This window comes from Plectropomus leopardus, chromosome 1, assembly GCF_008729295.1.
Source record: "Plectropomus leopardus isolate mb chromosome 1, YSFRI_Pleo_2.0, whole genome shotgun sequence".
NCBI lineage: Eukaryota > Metazoa > Chordata > Actinopteri > Perciformes > Serranidae > Plectropomus > Plectropomus leopardus.
The window spans coordinates 9,228,315-9,255,670 of NC_056463.1; positions in this window are offsets into that span (position 1 = coordinate 9,228,315).

The window sequence follows — 27,356 nt, forward strand, 5'->3', positions numbered from 1 at the left end:
TCTTTAAGTGTTTACGGTAGCATGACAACATTTGCTAATAAGCACTAAACGCAAAGCACATCTGGGGCTGATGGGATTATGATTACTGTAGTTTTGCAGGTAAGTACTGAATACAATTAAAAAAATAAAAGTGTAACCTGATGGTGGCGACATAAAAACTGGGACCACCAGTTATTTTCTGCATCACATGTCATGGCAATACATCCAATAGTTTCCAAGACATTTCACTTAAAAAATGTCAACCTAGTAATGGTGCGGGTATAAAAGTCACCAAAGTCACTAGGATTCATCCTCTGGTGGACTTGAATGTCTGCACAAAATTTCTCTGCAATAAATTTTACTGTTGTTGAGATATTTCAGTAGCGGAACGACCGTCATTCTGAGATTATCATACTAAAGCCATGCAGCTGGTGTGACTAAAAATGGCACTCATAAAACACATTTTTATTTATATAGTGACAAATACCAAAGGTCACAGTTTAAGAGGTGGCAGTTGGAGAAACGAGATTCGGCCTCACTGCCAAGCTGTTTGAAGCAGTAAGATAGCAGTTACAATAGCCTTGGTCAACAATTAAATGTGCACTAAACCACATCATCTGCCTTAAAGTCATTTAGATGTGCTCCCAAAGATAGCAGTTAATGAGATTAAAGAACTGTGATCAAGCTGTGAGTGGCCCGCTGAAGTAGGCGGATAGAGCTGAAGACATGCTGTACTGGCTCAGATAGAGAGGAGAATCAGCGGTGTAGGGGGAGACGCTTTTATATCGGTGATACCTCCAAATTTAAGTGCTCTATTATTGTCAAATGAGAGAATCAGGGTGAAAACGCAGATGTCACCATTAGTCATACAACATAATGAAAAATTTGTCAAGGGCATTTATTTGGGAGATCTATTATATCAGGTTATAAATATTAGGGGGATTGTGTTTTATAAAAAAATGGAATCCTGTACGGGTTAGATTTATATTTAAAAACCTAATATTGTTCATAGAGTAGCTACATTTGATGACATGAAAGGTTATTTTTATGAGGGTACAAGGGTAAGAAGAAGGCTAAGGTCACAAGGTGAAACAACAAAGTTTTAACACTGTCAATAAAACAAAACTGTCCTCTCAAGCAAAACAAGCACCAATCACGCCAATCAATCTTTTCAGTAAATGCCCCAAAGCACAACCCTCCAGTGATTGTTTCCTCACCTTAACCATGGTTTTTCATGAACCCTGAACATGGTGTTTTGCGCTTAAACATAACTGAACATTAACCATAGAGCTTATGTGTGTAATTTTTGAGGCCTGCCATCTTGTTGACAAACCAATTAAAGTGAACAAAGTCCTACCATTTACTTTAGATTACACTGAATAGATTAGTTGATAAAGTGATTGACAAAAAATAATCTGCAACAATTTTACATACAGTACCAAACCTGGTTTCAGACTCTAAAATGTAAACATTTCCTATTTTTATTTTTTTTTATATCATAGCTAACCCAAATCTCTTTAGGTTTTGGACATTTGTGAAGATAAAACAGTCTGAGCACTGGAAATTTGTAACCGGCCTTTCAATTATTTTCTGACATTTACCTATGAATTTATCGACAAAGTGTTTGGCAAATGAATTGATAGTGAAAATAAGTTTGACAGAGAGACTGATATAAATAGGTAAAGAAAAAGAAGTAACCACAGCATTTTCACTAACATCAATACTACTTTCTACTGTTAAAAAACCCTATTTTCAGGCACGTTCGTAATCTCACAAAGAAACAGAAATGCATAGTCTTTTACTGTGTGCAATAGTTTCATGATGTTTTAACAACAGGGTGTGTGCAATATGTGTTATGTACAATGTATGTGCAACATTCTGTATGTGCAATTTGGATTATGTGAAATTAATTTGTGTAATATGGTGCAACTCTTGCTGTTGTGTTCATATATAGTTTGTGTTATTGTGACTGGGAGGCATTCATGGGCACAGTATCTGTCCAAGAGTTCCATATGGGGACAATATGGTATATCGTTTTGTATCGAATGGCTTGAGTTTATTGGCTGCGGCAAGTACATTGCCTTTGGGGGAACCACTCTATCCACTGAGCTAGTGGGCACCCCTGTATTGCCTTTTTAAGTGGGTTTTCCTGTGTTTAAAAGACCCACATAGACGTATTAATATAGGTGGTAAAAGGGTATTATTATCTACTGTTTGCTCGATGAAACCTCAAAAGTTTAAGGGAATCTGGAGCTGGAGAGGAGAGCAGCAACATACCAGTGACCACACATATTTATTATGTCAGAGCTGTTGTTGAGCTGTTGTCGAGGCGCCCAAAACTCCCGGTGGCTCCCCAGTGAGTGAATATAAAGCAGCAGCAGTATGCCAATACTGATTCATCCCACATCTGCATAGTGCAAAAAAACAAAAGGCTATCTGTCTCTGGAGGCGCTCCTGTGATACATTTCTAAGTGTCAGTTCCACAACCTTGCTGGTAAGAAAAAAACATCATCCCCCTTTGGCTTCTCCGCTGTTCCTCTACTTGTTATTGCCACACAGAGATACAACCAAAAGCCCCTTCAGGCACAAGACTTCACACGAGCCCTTCAATGCTTGGCAACTGACACAGGGGGCCTTGTTAAAAATACCCGGGCTTCCTTACCCACATGTAGTGAAAGAATGGCATCTCGTGTTCAGCCGCTTTTGCTTCGACAAATACGACTGGAGAGAGCAAACAGATGGGAGGAGAGGACGAGTAAATACATTTAGACTCAATGCATTTAATCAATAGTAAATGTGGGAGGTTTCCCACAAGGTTTATCAACCTGGAGAGGAAGAGGAGGAGACCACAAGTCTTCACCCACACCCACATAACCTAAAAACAGTCAAAGACAATGACTGGGACTCATACAAGATGCATTCTCTTCTAATTCATGATTGATAACATATTGATTGTGGTCTTTGTTTCCAATTTAACCCCATTACACATCCAGCACTCCAGTTTAATTATCTGACTCCAGTGTTACAACACCTCTCTTAGCTGAGTGCCAGGGCTGTAAACATCTTGATGTGATCTGAGCCCGACATACTCTGAGAGCGATTAAGCAAATCAACATAAATTAATGAAACTAATAAATCACTGCATGTGATGGCAATTTTCTCGCTTGTCTTTGCTGATGAAGATCTCAAACACGCTTCCCCCAACAATGCTTTAATTATGTGCTCGTGCCATGAGATTTTTGTAAAACAACCCCAGTACGATGCTGCTGCCACACACCAAACAACAACACATGAAAAGAAAGCTGGAAAGAAACTTAATTTAGTCCTCTGGCTAATGAGATTAATTTACTGTATATGAAGATTTACTCACGCTGTGCTCCCACACGTTTTCTTTTATTCATCCAACTTCTTGCATTTCAATTAAACTTCTGGACTATCCTCAGTGTAAAAAAAAACCTACAAGAACCTTTCAAGCCTGTTTCTCAGCCAACACTGACCATCTGGGCTCCACATTTTGAGCAAAGGTTGAAGTAGAATTACCGCCTCGTGGTTGTTTGCCTCTGCCAAACAGTCAAGATGGAGTTTACATCCATGTGTGTCCAGACTTAACTGTGTGTGAAGCATCCACATTTTAAAATCTGTAGCTTCTTTACAGCAACATCTATATCTGAAGCATTGTCTACTGCAGTGGTTCCCAACTGGTCCAGCCATGGGGTCCACATTATTTCTAAGTCATTAGTTCAAGGTCAACACGTTAGATAAATTCTCACATTTTCAACAAAGTGAAGACAACATGTTGGCTTAGGACACAAGTGAAACAAGAATGAAAAGAAACAGCGAGAGTTGAAGAGAGTTCAGCACTTTGGCGTCACCATCTTGGCGTTTTGGAGCCAGGAGTTTTGGAGGAGAGGCTGAAGCTGTGGGGGAGTGAATTTGATTCTTAGACCGTAGCTACGCCTTGCAAACAACCTGTCACTTAAGCAGCCCCACCTTTAAATATGCGCAAGTTTGGGCCTCAATAAAATGTTAACAGGTGAGTTATAAAAAATTCACGCCTCATACAGTTGTCATGACCCAAACTGTTTTTGTACAAGGAAGTAAACATGTTTATTTCTGCTGTAAAGTTGGGCATTTTAACATGGGGAGGGGGGGTCTATGGGGATTTACTTGCTATTAAAACCAGCCTCAAGCGGCAATTTGATATGCTACAGTATTTGGTTCTTTGCTTTGGCTTCATTTATCAGCCCTGGGGGTTGCTGCTTGGTTATGGTGTTGAGTATTGGTCAGAAAAGTGTTTTTGTAGAACATTATGATGTCACAATGAAGCTGACCTTTGAAATAAAAAGCCATCACTTCATAATTTAATCGTATTAAACATTTGTCTAAAATTTGGCATAATTAGTATAAAGAAAATATATTTTGTGAGGTCACATTGACTTTTGACCACCAAATTCTAATTAGTTCATCCTTGAGTCCAAGTGGACGTTTGTGCCAAATTTGAGGATATTCCCTTTGGGCGTTCCTGAAATATTGCATTCACGAGGATGGGATGGACAGACGGACAACATGAAAACATAATGCCTCCAGCCACAGCTGCAGCAGGCGCGGAGGCATAAAAAGCCATTAGTATCAAGGAGATTTTTCTCATGCGCCTCAAGCAGCCAACACATAAAAGGATTGGATGAAGAAGTGCAGGCACAATCTGGATATTATTCAGAAGATAGTTTGATTAAAAGCAGCAGCTGACAAGGCGAACAAGCCAAGAGTCTCCTCACGGTCTCAGCTAACCGCAGCCCTGCTTTTCAAAACAGCACTGACAGGCTGGGTTTGAGCATAATTGGACGAGCAACTGATTACATTTACAGCTGAGTGACAACGCACCAGGAGAGGAAATGAAGTCATGAAAGTTTACCCCATGCAATTTTGTAAATCATTACTCTGAAACGAGGACTAAGATCACATTTGCTGGCACCGTGCTGAGTGGCCCAAGCCAAACATCACATTTGGGAAATATAAACTTAAATCTACAATACAAGGAGTTCATATTAGTGAGAGCGGCTGGATTTTGTCAAATGATTGTGCAGCTCATAGACAGTTTACGAGACAGAAAGACCTGGGCAATGATGAGAAAACAATCTCAGCATGGCAGAAATGCTTTATGCTCCTGAGAGCTGAAGTGCAGGTTGCTAACTTTGCCTCTGATGTACTCACCAATACTGTAATTTGGTTACCTTCGAGAGATGCAGTACTTAGCCCTGTTGCTAAGGCTGAGTGAGCAGCTTCCCCACTGGACATCTTAATGAGATCTGCACAGGTGTCACCATAGTTTCACAGCTGTCTGGAGGCTCCTACATAAAAAGACAATGCACAGAAGTGGAAAAATAATATCAGCACAAATATTTTACCAAACAAGAGACTCAATCCTGCTCAATTCAAGACACAATAACAGCTTGGGGCCTTTACCTCATACCCTGTTTCACATTCTCTAAATTCTCTAAAAGTCTCTATACTTCACTTCATACTTAGATATGAAGCTGGCATTAATACAGGCATTAGATGGCACTAGAGGGCAAAATAAAAAGTTTCACGCACGTTTTACATAGTGGTCAAAAGTGGAATTACACCATTCAGATCAGTCACGACACCAGCAGGCCCAGAAAGACTTTTTTCCCATTGATGTACATCAGGAAAGAGATATCTGTTAATCAGTGGATGATTTCTTGAGAGTGTCTACTATGTAGATTTAAGCCATCCTGTTTGATAACATTTGGGAAATCTAAATGAGCTGCAAGATTAGGTTTTTTAGACCGCCATTCAAGCTGGCAAAGCGCTAAACCAGTCTGTCAGTGACTACGCTGGCGGAAGTTACCGACTCGGGCATACTCGGCCAGACCCAAGGGTTAGATAGAGAGAGAGATAGATAAATACTTTATTAATCCCAACAGGGAAATTATTGTATCCATGGCCCTCCAAACAGAGTTTTTCTCAGAGGCACAAAGTGAGTGTTATGAGAGATCACTGGCCAGATGGCTGCACAAGCAAAAAATAAATAAAAACTAATACATTTTCATCAATTAAGATTTTAAAAGTTATCATAACCATTATATTAGTTGAATCTTTCTTTAAATGCATTATTGTCCACTCCTTTATAACAAGCTAATGCTGGTGTCTTCTTTGCTAATTAGCTAACTAGCTGATATTACAGTGTTATTGCTGGTATGTGCATGACAGTCCTTAATGGGACAATGGTCAAAATAAGAAATGGGATCTGGGGCCTTTCATGGCAATCCATCAAATCGCTCTGAAGACCGTTCACAAAAAACTAAAGATGTCAATCTAAACATAGTGCTAGACTTATATTCAGGGTATCACCAAAGTCAGTTGGTTTCATCCTCTGGCAACGATGAATGTCTATGCAAAACATCATGCCAATCCGTGTAATAGTTGTTGAGATATTTCAGTTTCAAACCGACTGACATTTCCCTACCGAGCTAACTGCCACCAATGCGCCTTTAAAGCATTAAAACACGAAGAGACAGATGTGAAAGACATCAAATATCTGCTGTTTAGACTTTTATCTTGACTCTTTAAAATGTTAACTATCCAATTATGCAGAACCACCACAAAAAGCACAGTCTTTACAGAAAAGATGAGATGCTTTTGAATCACTATCACTACAGACAATTTGACGAACAATCACTCAACACTGGGACATTGGAGTTATATATTTATCATCTCTCTTAAAGAGGAAATTATCCATTACTCTTGAAAAGTCTTCAAGAACGATGCTCGGAGACCAATTTCATGCCATTTCAAAGGACAAGCTATTCACTCCTTGTAAATAGCTAAAGCCTATCTCTAACAAATGAAAATGTAGCAGGAAATGACAGCAAAAGGAGAATCATAAGCTTCATCGCTGCCGCAGATTGATTATTCAGCTCAATGTCAGTCTGCTCTCTATGTGTGTTTCACATGACCGAATCCTTTAAGAGCCGACTAGATTTAAATTCCTCTGGCATACCGACATATTGTTGAATCTCAAGGTCGGTTGTTGATATTTACTTTAATAAGATCTCTCTTGGTTGGTCATTTTGATGTCTCCAGCTTTAACCTTTTCCTCAAATATATTAGAAAAAGCTATGACTGACATAAATACATATGGCACAAATTTAAAGGAAAAGATGTATGTAAGGTGTTACTATATTAAGTATTTAAAAAAACGCATTTATAAAGTTTAGGGATGCACAATATAATTTTTTTGCAGATATCCAGTATACCAATATATAACAACTCATTTGGCCAATAAGCGATACTGCATCAATACATCCACTTTTTTAACATCATATTATGCATACTCTTATTGTGATGGCCTACCAGCATTTTTAAATGCAAAGCTTTTCAATGTATGCAATAGTCAAGCATCATGCAAAATAAGAAAAATACTTTAACTTATATAAAGCCTTATATACATACATACATACATACATATATATATATAGACACACACACACACACATATATATAGTTATAGTTATATGTATTGGTTTGTGATATCGGCAGAATTTCAAATGTTGTCCGATTCCAATTTTTCATTTTAAATATCTGACGACTTGCCAATATTATCATGCATCTCCAATATAGATATGTTTATATACTGAATCATAGTTAAACCTAATGTCATAATTATCAAATAACATTTGATGGATTTATAATTGATTTTAGGCTTCAACACATCTATCAGGAACTTGTATTACTACTATTAATAAAAATATCCACAGATGCACCTCAACATATTCTACATATCATGAAATAATCGTGTAAATAGGACTTTCAGTATCTTTTCAAGATGTTTGTTCGATATGAGAATGCACTCAGTGAACAGAATAATAGTATGTCTGCTCCTGGAGGAGAAGTGTGCCTTCCCCATTCATATGTTCATTTTCTTCCACATACAAGTGGGTGCTTCCTATAGAAGCCCTATACTTGCTTTGAATGTTGACAGGTAACTGAAGAATATACATAAAGATGATAGTTTGAGCGAGGCAGAGGCTGTAGAGCATCATAGCGCATGAATTTCATGACCTGACTGCACAGTCTTCTGATAAAAATCCCACTGAGCATATTTGGGAAAAACCTAAACCCTCTGGAAACTTAAAATAGCTAGAATGCACATATTATATCAAAGCTGAGTGTCTCATTAAGGATCTACAAAAATGGGTGAAAATAAATGTTCCCAACTATAAGCAAACTGAGTTCAAAACAGCTCATTTTGAGGATAGTAGCATTTCTCCAGACTGTGTGGGTGTGGCAGACCATGTTTTTAACTTCCTTGGATCAACTGTCTCTCGTCTCCACGACAGCCATGGAGCAAAGCAAAACCGGCGTGGTACAACCCTATCTGTACAAGTGTTCTCATTTTTCTGGGGTTTATTTAGTTTGTTTTTCAGTGTTTACTTTTTGAGCAAAACTGAAAAATAATTTCAAAACAAACATGGAAAGATCGGCATTATGAAACTGTATGTAAGCATATTAAATAACAGACTAATTACAATATCTCAGTCAATATCTCAGACATTTACATTTTTCCTCAGAATGATTTGATAAATGTTATCACGTGTGATATAGCCACCATATTTTTTGGAGTGTACCAGATTAAAGGAACAACCAAGCCTGCTTTTGATTTTGACGATCCAAATGCAAAGGTTATTTCAATCATGTGTTCATTAACGGTCAAAATCATGACACCCCTAAAATGACATGTAGCTTACAGGAGCTGTAACATTTCATATTCTGTATATCCTGGGAGGACATGAAGACTGTAGTCTTCATTAGTTGTGTTGTGTCTGCAAAAAAAGGGAGGCTCTCATCACTTCCACACACAGTTAATCTTGTGTCAGCATTGAAAAGCGTAGAAACTGAAGCTGCAAGCTGTTTACCTCCCAGGAAACCAAATGAGTGGAGACTTCCAATTAAGCCAATATCCATAGATCAGAGGGAAGTTGACTGAGTTTGTTTTGTTTTGCTCAGCCCTCTTCTCTCCGTGATGAAGAGTGTGGGTCACAGCACTTTTTCCTGATGAGTCCGATGTGATCTGTCGTTCTCTCTGCCATTCACTCTCCCTCTCCCTCTGGACTCCTTCCATCACTCGTCCGAGTGAGAGTGGCGTGACAGTGATGTGATGGGGCTACACAGACTGTCAAGATAGATTGCTACCCTGGGAGATTTGCGAACACAGACACGCACACACACAAACACACACACACACAACGGATGTGTGACACATAAATGTACAGACACAGTCACACATGCGTGCATTCACCCATATTCATACACACAATCGCACACATGCATGACCATACAATCACAGGCTGAGCTGCATGCGCACACACACATGGTTCAGTGAACTCCTTGGCCTGTCAGCCGAAGGTCGCTCAATCTGACAAAGTGTTCCAGTTGGAAACAGGCCCAGAGAGGCATCATGGCTTCACTGCCTCCACTACAACATGCAAAACAAACACGCACACCTGAAGTTTAATTTTCAAATACACAAATTCAGCATCTATAATCGGCGTCTGACATGCATTTGGTTTGGTCAAATTGTCACATGCAATCAAGTACATATAAAATGCCTTTCAAGCTTCCTGCAGTGTTTCAACACATTTTCATGGTCGAAATTTTGAAATGTTTCCATGACTTATAAGGAGCCAACACTTTTTTTTCTTTGCCTAATTACCCATATGTTTGTCAGACTTCCAAATCTATTCACACATAATTACGTGTCACCTATGATGGGTACAAAGACTGTCTGAAATTTGAAAATCCAACAATAATTTGTTTTTACAGTTCCAATGATCAGCCGTGTAATTTTGGCAGTTTTTTTTAATTTAAAGTAAACGTGAATTCTAAATCTGTTTTCTTAAAAAATAAAAAATAAAGAAAAAGAAAAGAAAAAAGGTTTTCTTTTAGTTTTCTATAAAAATGACAAAAAATATATATTATAAAAGATTTTTTTTTTTAAAAATCATGAAACTTTTTATAGAAAACATGCCCTCCAAAAACATTTCTTTAAAAATGAATTTTAAAAGAAAAAAAAGAAGAAAATTGCCAAAATATTTTGTTATATATATAAATTGTCCACAATTTTAAATACAAAAAAATTGCCAGAATATTTTAAATTTTCTTTAAAAATGACCTCAAAAATTGAAGAAATAAAATCACAAAAAAATGACAAGAAGAAAAAAAATGAACTGTATTTTTTTTTTTTTTTTTTTTAGAAAATATGTCTTGCAAGGCATGCTTTCACAAAGATCAGCAGTCAAATTAAAAATAACTTATACAACTTATAGCCATTTAAAGTTTTATGCTCTTCCCATGCATGAAATTCCATGCATTTTCCAGGTTTCCACGACGGTGGGAACCCTGTTCCTGTGTGCAACCACTAATGTTCCCACAACACAACATACACATCACCTCCAAACAGCTGACATATGATGCTCACACGCGACCCTGTGATCTGATATTTCATATTTGTAGCCGCCTTTTGAAAAATGGTCACACATCAAATGGCCTTCCTATGTACCAACACACCTCCATGCCCTTTAAACCACACACACGCACACACACTAGTCAAGGCTAATCAGTGTGAATTTCTGCCAAACAGTGCTTCCTCTTCTCCCTGACATACACACATGAACACTCAAACACACACACACACACACACACACACACACACACACACACACACACACACAAACACACGCAGAGGCCTAACCCCACAGGACAGCATGTCAGGCAAAGATCTGAGAACACATTTTCAACTTGGCTGAGCAATCGAGCGGCCCGGGGGTCCATTCGGGTGCTGGTCTCTGCCCACCCTCCGTCTGCCCCTCCTTCTGCATCGCCGGTCAACAGCGAGCAGGCGATGAGGTCAGCCAGACGAAGATGAATCCATACTGTACTGGCACCGCCGCCTGTAAGACTCAATTCCTGTTTCTCATTCGTTATCTGTAAACCGAATACTGTTGCTTATCCAGGGGGTGTGATTTTGGCAGCTGACGCTCATTTGATGGATACTTAAGAGATAATGCGGTGCTTTTTAAGGACACTGTTGTGTACTACAGCGGCAGGTCATCTCCCACAGTGCAGAAAGAAGAAAGCAAAGGGTAATACAACGAAGCCATGACTGTGAAGCATTTAAAGGTATAGCCTATGATTTACATGTAAACAGAGGTGTGTCACCCCAATACCAAACTTCAATCTACAAAAACCTTAATCATCATTAAATTCAGTGCTAAGACTGAAGCCGGATTTATAGATGGGATCATACACACAAAGCTACACTGTAGCTGATATGCACCTCCTCAAAAGCATAACTTCAGGCCAGCTACAGAGGTACCAAATGGAGAACGCAACAACTGTGATTTGTCAGGTTGTGGTGTTTGTGTTTTCTCCAAACATCCCAACATCCCAACAACATGTCCCAACCGACAGTATTCTAGTGGAAACGATCTGTCCACCCTCTGGTAGGTTTGTGATGGTATGGATTTTTTCCCACCGCAGTGAAAAGGCAACAACGTATTACCGCTCTTTGGTGGTTTAAATTTTCTGCATACTGCAATTCAAGCAGTGAGTGTAACGGCTGAACACAAAAATTGCTCTACAGTAGCAAAACCTCATTGTAAGTTTCTATTGCTTAAAACTACAGAAATCAGAGTTATCGTTTGAGACTTCATCGATTTTCCTTCTATAATGCATGCTTTATTATAACTTTTGTTTTTAGGGTCAAAAATGTCATTAATTGGGCCTTTATCTGAAAACAATGAGAGAAAAAGAGTTGCAGTCTAATCAGTTAATGATGGGAGAGTGAAATACATTTTCCATTTGAAGCAAAGTTCAAAAGATGCATGAACTGAAAACAATCAATCACAAAAAACAGACAGATTGTCCTTTGAAGGGGACAGTCAGTCAGAAATTGAACATCTCATTCTGATACTGGCAAACTGTGTATAGTACTGTGGCTTTTTCATACACGTGTTTAACTGGGTAATTTAGAAAAAAAGCTTGCTATTACCACAACAATATTAGCTAATCATTAATACCACATTAAACAGGGCACATGCCGCAGCTGCACTAATGTACACAAATGTCCACTCTAATCTCTGCCACGCTGTATGCCAGATCGAAAACATCACGGGTCAGTCGAATGAGAACAGGCTCCATTACCAAAAACATAAACATCAAAGTTTTTCCAGCATTTACGAATGATTAGCACCACATTAGTTGAAGGGCTAATTAGGCCTCGAGAGTGTGGGCCCTGTTATTAGCACACACTTGTCACTGTAGCACCGCAGAGAGCACATTTCCGTCCTGCTGCTAGGGAGCCAGGTGGCCTTTGTTTTTTGAGCTGCAGACATTTCTCAACGGCAATCTTTCCTCTCAAGACCTGTCTGCTCCTCCGTGCTCCACTTAGACCTCGAGTCTGAAAGCCGCAGGGGAGATGAAACACACACAGACAACAGAGGAAGTGGTGGGGGAGGTCACTCCAGTACAGAGACAGTTTATGGTACAACACAGACTGCGTCACAGACGAGGCCGTGTCAAAACACAGACTCGGAATACCTCAGCCACCACCGGCGCTGTGTTTGTGGATGTGTGTGTGTGATTGTGTGCATGCAGATGTGCGCATTAGTGCTGTGAGAGAAGGACTCAGTTGCTCAGTTCCTTGTCGTTATTTTTAACCAGAACTGTGGCGGTTGAATGGGGAAGTGAGTTTGTCTGGTTTTGTGTCTTGCTTTAGGCGCACCAATCATCTCTTTCTGCAGCTATCTGTCTGAGGAAAAAAAAACACAGACGCAGAGAGAGAGAGAGAGGAAATGAACTATATGATAGAATAAAATGCATACAAAAAGCGAAGCTGCTACTACCCGTTTTGATGTTCATCTAAACGCCACGCTGTGTTTAACAGTGTTTTATACGAAGCAGAGTGTGTTTCTGCGCCAACGTGTCGAGCTGTAAGCGAAAAGGAGAGGAAGAGAGAAAGTCTGCTAATGAGCAGTGTGTGTGAGCTCTGTGCTGACAGTCGCTAACCCCACCACTGCCAGACACACACACACACACACACACACACACACACACACGCACACACACACACACACACACACACACACACACACACTTACATGCACAAATGTCCTGAGAGACAAGTGTGAAGAAAGTAGTCCCAGTGTGAGAGTAGTAATTAGACTCCCATGCATTAACACAAGGGGCTGTGGAGGAGGATGAGCAGCAGGTGTGTGGGAGTATGGGTGTGTTTCTGCCAGTGTGTATTTGTGTATGTCTGTGTTTTTCCTTTGTGTACACGTACATAATAATCATGTGTGAATACACTGTCAGCTGTGAGCGTTGTCTTTGTGTGTCTGCACATTGTGGCTGTGAATATGTGGCTGCATGCTAACAACGCAGCACAGCAGTGCGCACACGATGACCCTAAAGTATGGATGCATCTGTTACAGGAACTCGGCAGCAGGTGTGAACGCAGTACAAAGAACAAGAAAATGTGTTCAAAGACGAGTTTGTTTACGCATTCAAAGTAAAGGAGGCGCAGAGGAGGAAAAGCTCAAACTGCAGTGTTTCCTCAGTACAGCCTGGTTCAGCTGCTTTCACAACCTTCACACAAATAAACCAGAGTTCTGTGTAAATGGTATGTATGTGCAGCACTGCTGCCTGACAACTTCATTTTATAGTAAAGTAAAATAAAATGAAAACATAAAGAACATGAAACAAGGTTTGAGCCAGAAGGTACCCCTGCAACAAAGACATCCTTTACATAGCAAACGTAGCATCGCAGGCTTCTCATGTTTAAATTTTTTTCAGCTCTATTCAATCAATATTTTTATGCATTTTTGGATTGAACAATAGGGGTGGATGATTCTGTCTTAAAATAATATCATGATATGTCGGGGCCGTTTTGTAATGACGATATTCTTGATATGACAAAATACAGAAAAAAAGCTAACAATATTTATTTTAAGAACATGAAATTGCAACAATAAAGTGTTATAGTACTGACCATCAGACCCAGCCACACTTTGTGTTTGCATTTGCACTGGCGAATGGAGGGCTAAGGTGATGTATTGTATACTGGCCTGAAGTAAGTATAGCAATGTCATTTTCACAAATAAGATATATGCTCAGAAAAGCCTGGATTTCCTGTATATCCATTTGTCTGTTTTCTTGTATTTTTTTCATTACAAGCTGTTGTTTGTGTTTTGTGTCATCTGTTGTTCACAAGGCTAACAGGTTCAGAAAAAACTGTCTCATAATTGAACAATCAACATACACTTACGGAACTCAAGGTTCCTCTTGTGCTGGGACAGTATCTAAACTAAAATAGGAAGAAAAAAATGTCACTTAACACGGTGCACCAAGAACTGCGATCGTTCCCAGTTCTTGTGGTTGGACACAATAAAAAGAGGGTTCCTAGAACTCCGTTCTTAGAAACAAAGAAAAACGTTTCTCTCGTCTGAAAACACCTATTGTTGTGAGTTACAGGTCCAGTGTATGGGATTAAGGAGAATGTACTGTCGGAAATGGTATATAATATTCATTACTATCTTTAGTGACATCTCAGATCAAGATTCAACATGGTGAATTGACCAGAAAAAAGCTGATAAGAGCTGCCTGGTGCCAACTGTATCTGACATACAGCTACAGCTATGGCGCCAGACGCTGACCAGCAGCCCTACATTAACTGACAGCTGACCATAGGACTGGGCGATATGGCTTTAGAATATCATTGCAATATTTCAAGGCTATGTCACAAACACACAATATATACATATATATAGCGATATTTTAAATGTCCCTTAAACTAATGTTAACTTCTAAAATAAAACAAGATTATTGGGTGCAGTGCAGTTACAATAAATTTAAATTAGGTGGCTACTGTCAAATTAAGTCCAATACACTACTGTTATAATAACAGGTAATAAAATATGGTCATAAAGAAGTTAAATAAAGTACTTTTTTAAATTAAATTTTAAAAAGTACTCTAATAAATAAATCAAGCCATGGTGCTTTTATTTTGAAGGACCTGTGTCATCTCAAGGAGAAGTGCAGATATTTTGGCTGTGGTCGACAGTTGGATGTTAGTATTAGCATAAAGTTAAACAGATACCGCGGCGCCTTACTTTTGACCCCCCATGCTCCCAATTCTCACTTTAACACTATAAACTATGAAATATATGAAGTATGTAATGTGGGAACACACACTGAAAGATATGATCTCATGCTCTCATGTATGTTGTCGCAATTAGTGTTGTGTAATGTGCACATTATCTACATTAAAAAGTGCAGCAGGCCATAACCACCTATTATTCACAATACGTGATCAGACAGACCGTGTGCCACGATGACACAACTACTGTAACCCTACAATCATCGTGGTTGATCTCATTGTTCCACACCGGGTGTCAGTCTGAGAGGAAATGTGGCTGAACTGATCTCCGATTAACCCCTCGGGCCCAACTGGATGGGAATACAGAATGATGCAGCATGTAAATGCCACCTGATTCCTTTTATGCTCAGTATAATGAGATCCCATTAGCTTAGATTGTCCCACAGGATGTGGAACCAATAATTTACGAGGTTACTGGCCTCTTGATGAGGTCAGTAGGTTTGTAGGTTGGAAGGCTTGCCAGAGGCGATGTTGATTGCTGGCCTTGCTGTGGAGACACCTGTGGGAAGGGGCCCACCCAAGTGACTGCATGTGTGTGCATTTATGTGTCTAACCTGAACACTTTTGTTAAGGAAGGAGCAGCCTGAGCGTGTGTGTGTGAGAGAGAAAGATTGAAAGGAAAAGCGGGCCAGTGTGTGAGTATGCTGTATACAAACCACAGCTTTGCTCCATGCTGTAATTTACCCTGCCGCCAAAACCACCGCTGCTTCTGCTGTTACTGCCTAGTGCTGCGGCGGAGTTCAACTTCCCTGGCTGTCTCGCTGGCTAGCGCTTGTAGACGGGGGTTATGCTAACCCTATGACTGTTTGTTTATCTTGCAGCCAGAACCGACCATTAAAAGTGGGCCCTCAGTCAAAAGCACAAAAACAGACGCTTGTCATGTTCGAGGGCTGTAATTGTAGCTCTCGCGTGATGTTTTTATTTTCCCTCTGACCTCGCTGGATAAACTCAAGAAGCCACTTAACATCGGGCTTGGCTTGCCAGAGCCCAGAGAGAGAATTAAGCAACATGCAGTCAAAGGAGACACTTTTTTTTGCCCTCCCTTTTTTAACCCTTTGAAACCTGAGCAAACTGGATTGATTGCTTTCAAAAACATGGGAAGCAGGCAATGACTAACAAAGTACAAAATGACTAGGGATGCATGATACAAGATTTTTTGCTGATATCCAATATGACGATATAAAAACAAGCCATTTGGCTGATAACTGATACTGATATCAGTATGTACTTTTATCCCCCCATCTAAATTAAAAGATTGTCCAGACTCTTCCGTTGTTGAATTAACATTATATTATGCATACTCTTATAATGATGGCCCAACAAGCAGATGAAGACACAAAATACAATGATGATATATATGTGTGTATATGTATCCAAAGATATTTCTGTAATATAATTTTACTAAGTAATTTTGATCATTTTTTTGATTATTTTTCCTAGCTTTTTTTTTCTTTTTTCCCCAGACATTTTTTCCTATTTTTTTTTTCTTTTTAATTTTTTTTTCTAATTTCAATTTCTGGAACAGTTCTTACCAAGTTGCCCATTGCCTATTTTATAATGTTTTTTTGTTTTTTTTAAAGAAATTGCACCTATTTGCACAGCGTTCAAAGGTTTAAATACTGGTGAAAGACTTATGAAAGCAGTACAAGAAAAGTGATGTCTCTCCAGGTTTTAAAGGGTTAATTCATAGCTGGGAGCAGTTGCTTTTGACTTCACCCTTGCCTCCTGAACACATAAAAGACTGTGGACCTGTTGCTTGATTATAACTCCATGCACTCCCTTTAAATCTTACGCATTATCACTGGCACTGAATTCAACTGCAAACTTGTTGAACGTTACCACACAAGCTGTAAATGCTTTGTTTACTATGGGAAACAGGCGTCTTTAAATTAGCCTCCTGCAGATTGCTATGTGCATAAAACACGCCTGCCACACCACTGCTGGGATTTGGACAAAACACAGCATATACTTTAACATCATCCCAACACAAAGCAAGCCCATGCTGTCTCGCTTCCTTGAAATGTTGACAGGATGGAGCTTCGAGGTTCCAAACTTCACTTGTGGTTGTCATCAATTAAGCTGGAAATACAGGGTACTCTAAGGACACTGAATCTCCCCCTTCATTCCCCTCTCTTTATCGGTGTCTACGTCTGCTTTGCGTCATTATGAAATGTGCAATTATAGTCATACAAAAGCAACACGCCATTTCAGCTATCGGCTGAGAGAATGAAAAGAGGGCAGGAATAAAGACAAAGCGATTCAGGAGAAGAAACAGAGGGAGAGGGAGAGAGGAAATTGGCTTGGTTACCATTTTTCCATGTGACAGGCATAATTGACAATTTTGAGCCAGGCCAGGGGAGTCTCATATGGTGAGGCAGAGGAATTTAGTGAGATTAAAGGTTAAGACGGGATAATTACTTCAATAAGACATCCAGACATGTTCAATGCTGTTGTTACATCAACCTACAATCTAGCAGCGCGGATGATGAATTTAAAACCGCGGTTCACAAAGGAATTAGGGAAAAGAAAAGTAAATGTTTCTCAGACATAACTTGTTGACAGCTAAATACCACTAAATCACTCCAATTTTGAGTCACAGCCTTAAGGTTTTGCTGGGCGTGTACGCAAAACCCACAGTTTGATACATATCTCACTTTCAAGGTCACGCTTCTTTTGTTACAAGAGGAATGCAAAAGATAAGATTAAATAAACATTATCAAACAATTCCTGCTTCCACTGAACTGTTGGCATTCAGTCAGTATGAAGAAAAAATAGATGTTATTATGTCACCCACATTAAAAAGGATGCAATCTGCATATCAAGAAATCTATATTAATGTTAAAATAAGACTAAAGCCGCATTTACGGCGCCTGTTCAAGGCCAGAATATCATGCCATTATGCCGCCTCACTGTTCTGTATAATATGTACCATCGCAGAAAGAGGGCGCAAAGTAATCTCGCCTCTGAGCAAGGAATAGAGGAAGTAGCAGCCCCGAAACAAGGTCTGTGTAAAACGTAAAGCCGAAAAAATGGGACCATGACTGACACGAATGTGACACTTTGACAGCGTGTTTATAAGTGGGACCCACTGCAGGAGATTTAAAAAGCAGCTGTTGGCATTGCAGCTAATTCAAAGAAAAAGAATGGCGTCCGTAAATGTCTGAAAAGGACGCTCATTAAACGTCACGCCCTTCATGCCTCCTTTGATCACAGGATACTGCAATCCTGTGGGGACTTCGAATCAAAGTAACCTGACTTGCCTAAACCTAACCTTGATAATGCTAAGTATGTAACATCATTCTTGGGGTGCTAATTGTAGGATTTCATATGATGAACCACTGTATAAGGACACATGGCTTGTTCACAGTGACAAAGCTAACATGTTGAAATTTAGCAGGTAAAATGTTTGTCATGTTCATCTTAGTTTGCATGTTTGCATAGCAATCCATTCAATAATATGCTGCAGGGATAATGTTTATTTATGGGCCAACACAGAAGTTAATATTGGCATGGTTCCTTCAACAAAAAGACAGTTGGATTGGACAGTTTTATGAAACTTTGAGCATAAATGCAATTGCCATGAGTAAAAAACGAATGACAGGCTAGAAACAACATCACGGTCGCATGTCACCAGCACAAAAAGGCTGATGCTCTGCAGTCTCAGGTAACCACTTGTTGGCAACTGCTTTTTTTTAAAGACACCTTAAAGCTTCAGGATTCACGAGTGGGGTATTTACTGACATAATTTGTGTCATAGAACAAAGCATGAAAGGCTCTTAATCGTGTGTTAACCACTGACCTATTTTCAGGCATTTAACAGAAACCCATTCAAAAAAACAAACTGCTTTACGACAAAGGAACGGGGAGTGCTAAACTGCAAACAAATTTCCAGGTTTTAGGACTCATTCCTGCAGCTCGCTACAGTCACTGAAACTGACTGTCAACCAATGTGACTGAAAACAAATGTAACCTAATGGTGACACAAGAAGACAACTGACAGAATCACCAAAGTCAGTGAGATATCCTCTGTGGATCATGAAAATCATTTAATAGTTGAGATAACTTAGTCTGGACCAAAGTAGTCGACCAACTAAGCAAACCATTGACAGATCGACATCCGTCCAAAGAGGCATGCTGCTAATGTAGCTAAAATGTCCATTATTAATACAAGTGCAGTGTATATAAATCTATTTATATTGACCATTTGAGATGTTTTGACAAAAGATTCAACAGTTTTTGCTTGATGAAGTTAGTATCAATAGATCTGGGGCGAATACGCATATTGTTACACCACTTGGATAAGTCCAACCAAACAGTCTTACAAAAACGTCAACATGAAAACATGTCAGCTGTCGTTGTGACCTCAAAACACCTTCAACTCAGTTTCTGGCTGTGAACCCGGATCATCACTCAGTCGCTTGCTTGCCGTTTTGTGACAGATAGGACATACAGATGGACAGACAGACGGACAGACAGACAGGGAGTGGTGCCCCTGCATCGTCACAGTGGCATAAACGATGAGCTGTCAAAGCCCAAGGGTAAATTGCTGTGGAGTAAATATATGCCCCAGCGTGGAGTGGGCCTCGCCAGGTCATTGTGGTGGGTGTATTGTGTGTATGGAGGAAGCCGCAGTGGTACAGCGCGTCTCTGTATGTGTGTTTGTATATTTGTAAAGATGGTGTGGCATGCCAGTGGAAAGTGAGAGGGATCCACATCTGTTAATAGTCCATGCTCCTCTTTGAAACCTTCTCCAAGTGTTTGTTGTTCTGGATGTGACGGGTAAACACAGGATTCGTAAAGTTTCCTTCACGGACTTTGGTTTTCACAGCGTCTTGTCTGTGGCGAGCTCCACTCATCAGCAGGCCGGGAGACAAGAGTGGAGAACAGGAAAGGCCGCCTTTGCCCTTTTGTGGCACCAAATAAGTGACGGCCCTTGCTGGTTTCCCGCACTGACCACATCTAGAGGAGTCCTCCTCAAACCTCCACCCTCCGCTTTGCCGGATTAGATCTCCTGGCCATCCCACCCAGTGACTGAACACTGAGGCCTGGGTAGCTGGCGAGGGTGAGGTGGTTGTCTGAATGAGACCGCAGGCCGACTTGGCTGACTGCTCCGGCCTCCTCGGTAGACCTTCACTAAGGCTTCATTACAGACTTGGGAGCCAAGGCCTGGACCACACTGTGTGCATTTAAATGTGTGCGTTTATGTGTGTGTGTGTGTATATAACTGTTTGCTTGTATGTGTGTATGTGTTTACTGGTGTGTATCTTAATCTCTCTCTCATGCACATGCATCTGTGTCTTAACATTACGTGTTTAACATGAACATGTGTGTATCTGTGTATGGTTTGGGCACGTTCGCCACACTTTAAGGGGAAAATTAAGGGGAAAAAAAAGAAAGTCCCAAGACTGTTGAGTCCCCACAACTGAGAGAGTTCACCCTTGTTCAGACAGAGCCCAAGTTTTAAAAATAGACAAATTATCTTTAAATAACCAGCAGGAGATGGTCCTGTGTTTTTCATGGACCATAAAAAGACTCTGCTCTCTTCAGGCTTGAGTGAGTGGCAGTTTTGGGTTATGCTGTAGTTCAGTGAGCGTTCATGATGCATCACGCGGCTGCTTCCCTTTCCATGTAAAAACAGTAGAGTCAAAGACCAGCAGGCCCCCCTCGGGTTCAAACGTTGACTTTCAAGACACAAAGTCAAGCCTTGATGTCACTGAAAGTCTGTATGAATATAATGATGAAGTGTTTTTATTATTCATATGTAAAATACATACAAATACATGTACATACATACATGTAAAAAGAATGCAAGTGGCAGGAAGTGGCTGTAACCTGTCAAGAATGACCTCCAAATGTGGGGTGAGGGTGTGTGTGTGTGTGTGTGTGTGTGTGTGTGTGTGTGTGTGTGTGTGTGTGTGCGTGTGTGCGTGTGTGCGTGTGTGCGTGCGTGTGCGTACATGTGCGTGCGTGCGTGTGTGTGTGTGTGTGTATGTGTGCGCGCGCGCGTGTGTGTGTGTGCGTGCGTGCGTACATGTGCGCGTGTGCGTGTGTGTGTGTGCATGCGTGCATGTGTGTGTGTAGCCTCCCAAGTATCCTGGATGTCACACAGTGCTGTCACTCAGTGTAAATGAGTTCGCTGAGGAGCTCTGGTGGGTCAGAGAAGTCACAGAAGCCTGTCCACGCCTACGCACACAGACACACACACACACAGACACACACACACTTGCCTTTTCTTTTTACACATTGCCCTCCAGAGGTGGAAAGTACAGTACTGAAAGTAGAATTGTAAGGTTCTTGTACTTAATTTGAGTTTCAAATTTGATGCAACTTTACACCCTCTGCTCCTCTAAGTACATTATAACTGCTCGACGGTATCTGATATCGAAAATGCAGAATTTGCTACACAGCAACCAGCTGCAACATTAAAACGCTTTTGACATGTTGTTATGTAAGTATTAGTGATGTATTAGTGATGACAATGTAGTAATATAAAATATAATATTGCAACAAACACAGAAAACATTTCGTATGCAAAATGAGGGCTTAGATTTTTACAATCGAGTATGTTTTGCTAATAATACTTCTATCTGCTTTAACTGAGGTTTCCTTCTATTTTCATAAAAGATTTGAAAAAATCATTCATTACTACTTTCATCCATTTTTTTACTCATACTCTGTCGGCATTAGGGCTGGGTATCAATACTAAATAACTTGAAGGTATCAACCAAAATAACCCAATACCAGAAATTTTATGATACGATAATCGTGTCAGAAAATATCACGGATTTAGTATCATGGTACACGGTATGACACAATTACCAGTATTATTATCAGTTACAATGACCCTTAAAGAAATAGAAAAGGAGAGGTTTTTTTTTTTTGGTTAAACAAACACTTTATTACATTTGAAAGCATTTTTTTAACTTAAGTAAGACAGTATATCATGAAACCGGTATACCATTGCAACCATATTCTCCTGTCAAAGGATAACTGCACTCCATACCTTTTCAATCCAAATCTAGAAAAAAATTACTATTTGTATGATTTTGCTTGAAGTCAAACACCACATGCATTCTTCAGTTTAATACGACATGTCACGGGTCTATTACCTCAGCAACTAATGTGGTGTGGTGAAGTTGAGTGAGGTGCATTTGACGGAGTTGGCAGGTCAGTGTGCTGAGATGCCACCAAAATGTTCAAAAGAATGACTATACTCCACGCCTGTGATGTCTGATGGACTTTTGCAACTTAATGCTCAAATTCACATGATGAATATTGATTGAAGTAGTAATTTAAGCTGTACTGGTATCGATACAACTTTAAGGATACTAGTATTGGTAAGGTATTGCACGTTTTTGAACAATACCCAGCCCGAACCTGCATTACAATATTTCCATGTTTAGATTCCCTATCTTCCATATCTCCCTGTCTATGGGATTCATGCTTCTTCCTCATCCTCTTTCCTTTCCATACTCATTTCCCACACCCTCCATCTCTCCATCACTTTCATCCCCCGACCTGAATCACTTTATTATTTCTCTCATCCCTCTGCCTTCCCTCGCTCTGTCTCTCTCTCTCTCAGGGGAGTAGTAATGGGATGATGGGTGGGTGGGCAGTCATCAGAAGTTTCGCCATGCAGCAGAGGCCTCTCTCACCTCCCACCACCCCCCTGCAGCCATCCATCTCCATAAGCACACACTGACTGGGAAGCCACAGCCCACCTCAGCGTTTCAGACCTACGCGCTTGCACTTAACGCACACACGAAGGTGCAACAAAATCAAAACAGAAAGTGGTGAGAAGAGCACACAATGGCTGCGGTTCCATGCACACCGGTATTCCCCTATTATTCTTAAAAATGACAGTATTCTGAATTTTATATGGTCATATAAACAGCATATTCCATTTAAATATTCAGAATCAGATTGTTTTCCGAATTTAGCATTTTCAGATTAAGACGTGTGATATGCCGGTATTATTTGGGTTTTAGGAGCATTATTTAGGCTTGTCTTAAGCTAATTCAGAATATTTGTCATTTGTCTCAACTGGGGATTTCACCACAGTTTGCAATACACGGCCTCTTGTCAGCTGTTATACTTTCTTATTTTTGATATTCTAAACAACATGTGAGGGTTTGTTGCATCAGAGTATGCACAGCTGCATGTAAACGGTTAGTGTTAGTGTTAGTGTTAGTGTTAGTGTTAGTGGAATATTCTTTTTCATTGGAAATGTAAACAGCTTAGTGGGAATATTGTCTTTCTCAGAATAAGGGCAAAATCTGACTATTTTGAGACAGACAGAAGGAATGAACTTTTTTGATACACAAATAAACTCAAATGCACACGCTACAAACACATTGACCTCGTATCAGTACAGTCATAATACTGCTTTTATAACCTTACTTCACCTAACCAGACGCCTACACTTGTACTGAGATGAGCTCCTTCTCTTTCTCGATGTCATTCTTTCTGTCTCCCTCGATCTCTCTCCTTAGACAAACCCAGAAGCAATTTGTCCCTGCCAAGCCCATCTAATAGCAGCCTGAAATCGATGTCTAAAAGGCGAAGGCCTCTTGCCTCAGAAAGCCTGCAGCCCAGCTCCTCCACCAAGGCTTTAAATCACTAGATTATTGGTTTTATGAGAGTGACCCATGTGAAAATAATTGCTAATGTTCCAAGAGTAACCAGTGGAAAGGTGGGTAATGGGGCAATTTATAAATTCTGATTGTAATACATGGAAAGCATCCAGGCCATCTCCTCACTGTTATTTTATGGCTGCTCATAAAAGCAGGCCAAGCAGCACAACAGTTGCAGAGACCGCAGCTATTAAAATCAATACTGCAGTCGCAAACTCTGGTGTTGCTGCTCGTTTGTTGTGCTGCGGAGAAGGAAGCCTTCAGGACGAAGAGCAGCAATTCAGATTCTGATTCTTGTGCTCAGAGACTCAAAGGTGGTTATGAATAATGTATGTGTGGGATAACTTCAGAAATATCTCCTAAATAATCAAAATATAAGCATTTTCTAAAGACATGCTCGTAACAGTAAGGCTTGGCATGTGCTCAAATTGAAGCCCTCTGACACCCGTGTACCCAGGACCCTACCCGTGAACCCAAACTGCACTGAGTCCAAATTACATTCAGTCTAACTGAGATGTGTGGGTTCCTGATGTGTTGAACACCTGAGTGAATCAGAGCAGACTCACTATCCCCACTAATCATGAAGTCTGTCATAATCAGCACTGGACAAATATGTGATTTTTGAGACGAGTTGCTACAGCTGTGATTCATGCTCCTGGTTACCATCTTCGCCATAGCAATGGTTGCTATGGCTCATGGGTACTGTAGTAATTTGAGCCATCTGACACTAACAACCAGACAGAAAATATGTGAACTTTCCAAAAAAGCTCCAACTAAAACCAAAAGCATTTTGTTTGTAAATATGTCCTGTGTTCTCCTCTGAGAAAAAAAGTGAAACCAAAAGGGAGTAATGTCTACTTTCCTTTTTTTTTTAAATTTCATAATTACAATTTTTGCGTTATTTTGTAGGAATACTGTTAGTTCTCCTTATACGCAGATGTATACTTTGTTTCCATCAAATTTCCTGATAAAGCAGTTACGTCATCATTCTACCAATCGGACAACTAAGATGACTGAAGGCCCTGTTATACCAAGCCGAAGGCCGACCACTGGTCAATGCTGGGCTGTCGGTGAGCATCTGTCACCGTAGTTTTGGGAATCTGTCCTAGGCTGACTAGGGTCGACTATAACCCTCCCCTGAGGCCAACAGGGCATGAGAATAATTTGTCATGAAGAGAGAAAATGAAAAAAAAAAAGCCACAAATAAATGAAAACAAAAACATATGTTGGCCCACAATCGACACATATTAAAGCTATGTTATGTCAACAGCTAAAGAAGATAAATTCACTGTCATGTTACAGTTATGTTAGTTAATTTATTACACAAAACACATTTCAATGATTTTTCCAAAATTTTCAATGACTTTTACTAGTTCCATGACTTTTCCAGGCCTGGAAAATGTGAAATCCATGACTTTTCCAGGTTTTCCATGACTGTTGAAACTGTGCATAGCCATACAGAATGATTAAAAATGATCCAGGAGACTCCCACTCTTTTATACCAAGAGACATTGATGCCACCATTTCAATAAAACTCCTCAGTACCTTTAAACGTTTGTTTTTTTTAACACTTGTGCCCTTCACCTCTGTGATCTGAGGTGAAGTGCAGCTCCTGAGCTGAGTGTGTCTCCTGCAGGGATACTACCTGCTGTGTGGCTCTACAGCCGACCACAGAGACACAGAACAGACTGTAAATGGAGGTCTCTGGCCTCGAGCCTAATGACACCCCGCTCCTTCCCACTTTCAAGCCTCACCGCAGCTTTGGTCTGCGCTCCTTTGGTCCAGTCAGCAGGACACCACAAATAGCCCATTCCCTCTCTCCATGGCTCCCATAACCATACAGGCGTGCATGGGAGCCCGGTAATTTTCCACTACAGCTAGCAAGTGTGTTTTTGCGTGGGATGTGTGTGTGTGTCTGTGTTGTATGTGTGTGTGTGTGTGTGAGAGCACATACCCATGAGTATATATTTATCTTATTATTATTTGTCCACAATTGTTGTGCATGTTTGTAAATAAACATTTGTACTGCACATAATTACATGCAAATGTGATCGGAAAAGACGTAAAGCGGATTAAGGTGTGTGTGTGTGTGTGTGTGTGTGTGTGTGTGTAGTCCAGATGGGCTCCAGTTGTTTTACCTCTTTTGTATTTGCTTGTGTGAATGCTTAACACATGGAAGCATAAACGGCTTACCTCCCTCACCTTCACAACCGTGTACGCATTTTTGTTACCATGCTTGCGCACACACACTCACACTCTCTCACACACACACACACAGACACACACATTCACAGAGTTTAGACATATTCATTCTAAGGGCTCATTAGTACTCCTTTTATGTACAGAAATAGGTAATGTCCATTTCAAGCACTGTAAACATCACTGCCCAAATAAATCAATGTGTTGTTTATGTTGACCTTGATAGAGCCAACTGATGGCACTAGAGGGCGAGGTCAAAAGTTGTACACAACAACAAATGAGGCGACGGTGGAGGAAGTCGTAATAATGTAAATTCTAATGGAGGCATTTCTCTAGACGCCTGTGGTCTGTCAGACTATTAACAAGGTATTTCACTGCTGAAGAGATGGCATTTCCATAAAACTGGGTCGTCTCTGCGGTGGAAAGATGCAAAAACTTTTGTAATTGGTGTTATATGACCAGAAAAAACAGAGAAAAAGGACTGCCCGACCGATAAAAGGTTCCCGCTGGTAGGCAACGTAATGCAAACTCATTCATTTGACATAACAGTAACATTAACAGTCTTGGTAACAATCTTGTATTCCAGTTAAACAGTGAGCTAAAACATATTTCTGAAAACCTTTGAGGCGAGAAATAGGCAACACAGTAACAGAATCTTGGTGTATATTTGATCTGAGCTGCTTAGCTTTACAGTTTGATCCAATTTTTTTCGGCCTCTATTTTCACTATGATGCAAGTGTGACGCCCACTTCCTGTTTGCAAACTCTTGCTTTTACAGCTAAACAGGACTCTGAAACATGTTTCTGAAAACACTTTAGGCAAGAAATAGTGTTAATCTTAATTTTAGTTTTGGTTTATATTCGATCAGCACCCCGACACGGTCTCACTTCAAAGTTGTCGCCTGGTGATGGTGTCAGTCTGTGACGATCCCAGAACATCATAGGTTGACGTGGAAGGTCACTGACCGACCGTCACCATGTGACAAGTTCAGAGTGAGAACATGTTGGCAATGCCTAGTTTTACCTATGGATGGGTCTTTGGTCCGGGTTTGTCAACTCCTTTACACTCTGTGTTCACAGTAGTGACAATAAGAAAATGCATAAACAGTCTAGTTTGAGCAACAGCCCGAGACCCAGTGAACCTCCTCCAGATGACACGTTTTGCGTCATCCGGCGATGTTTCGATGGGGGGTAATCTGGAAATCTAGTTACTGGTGAGATGGAAGGGAGTTTACCACACTTTATTAACACATACTACCCACAACAGTATGATTCAAAGCTGGTTGAACACATTGTGACATGCAGACAGAA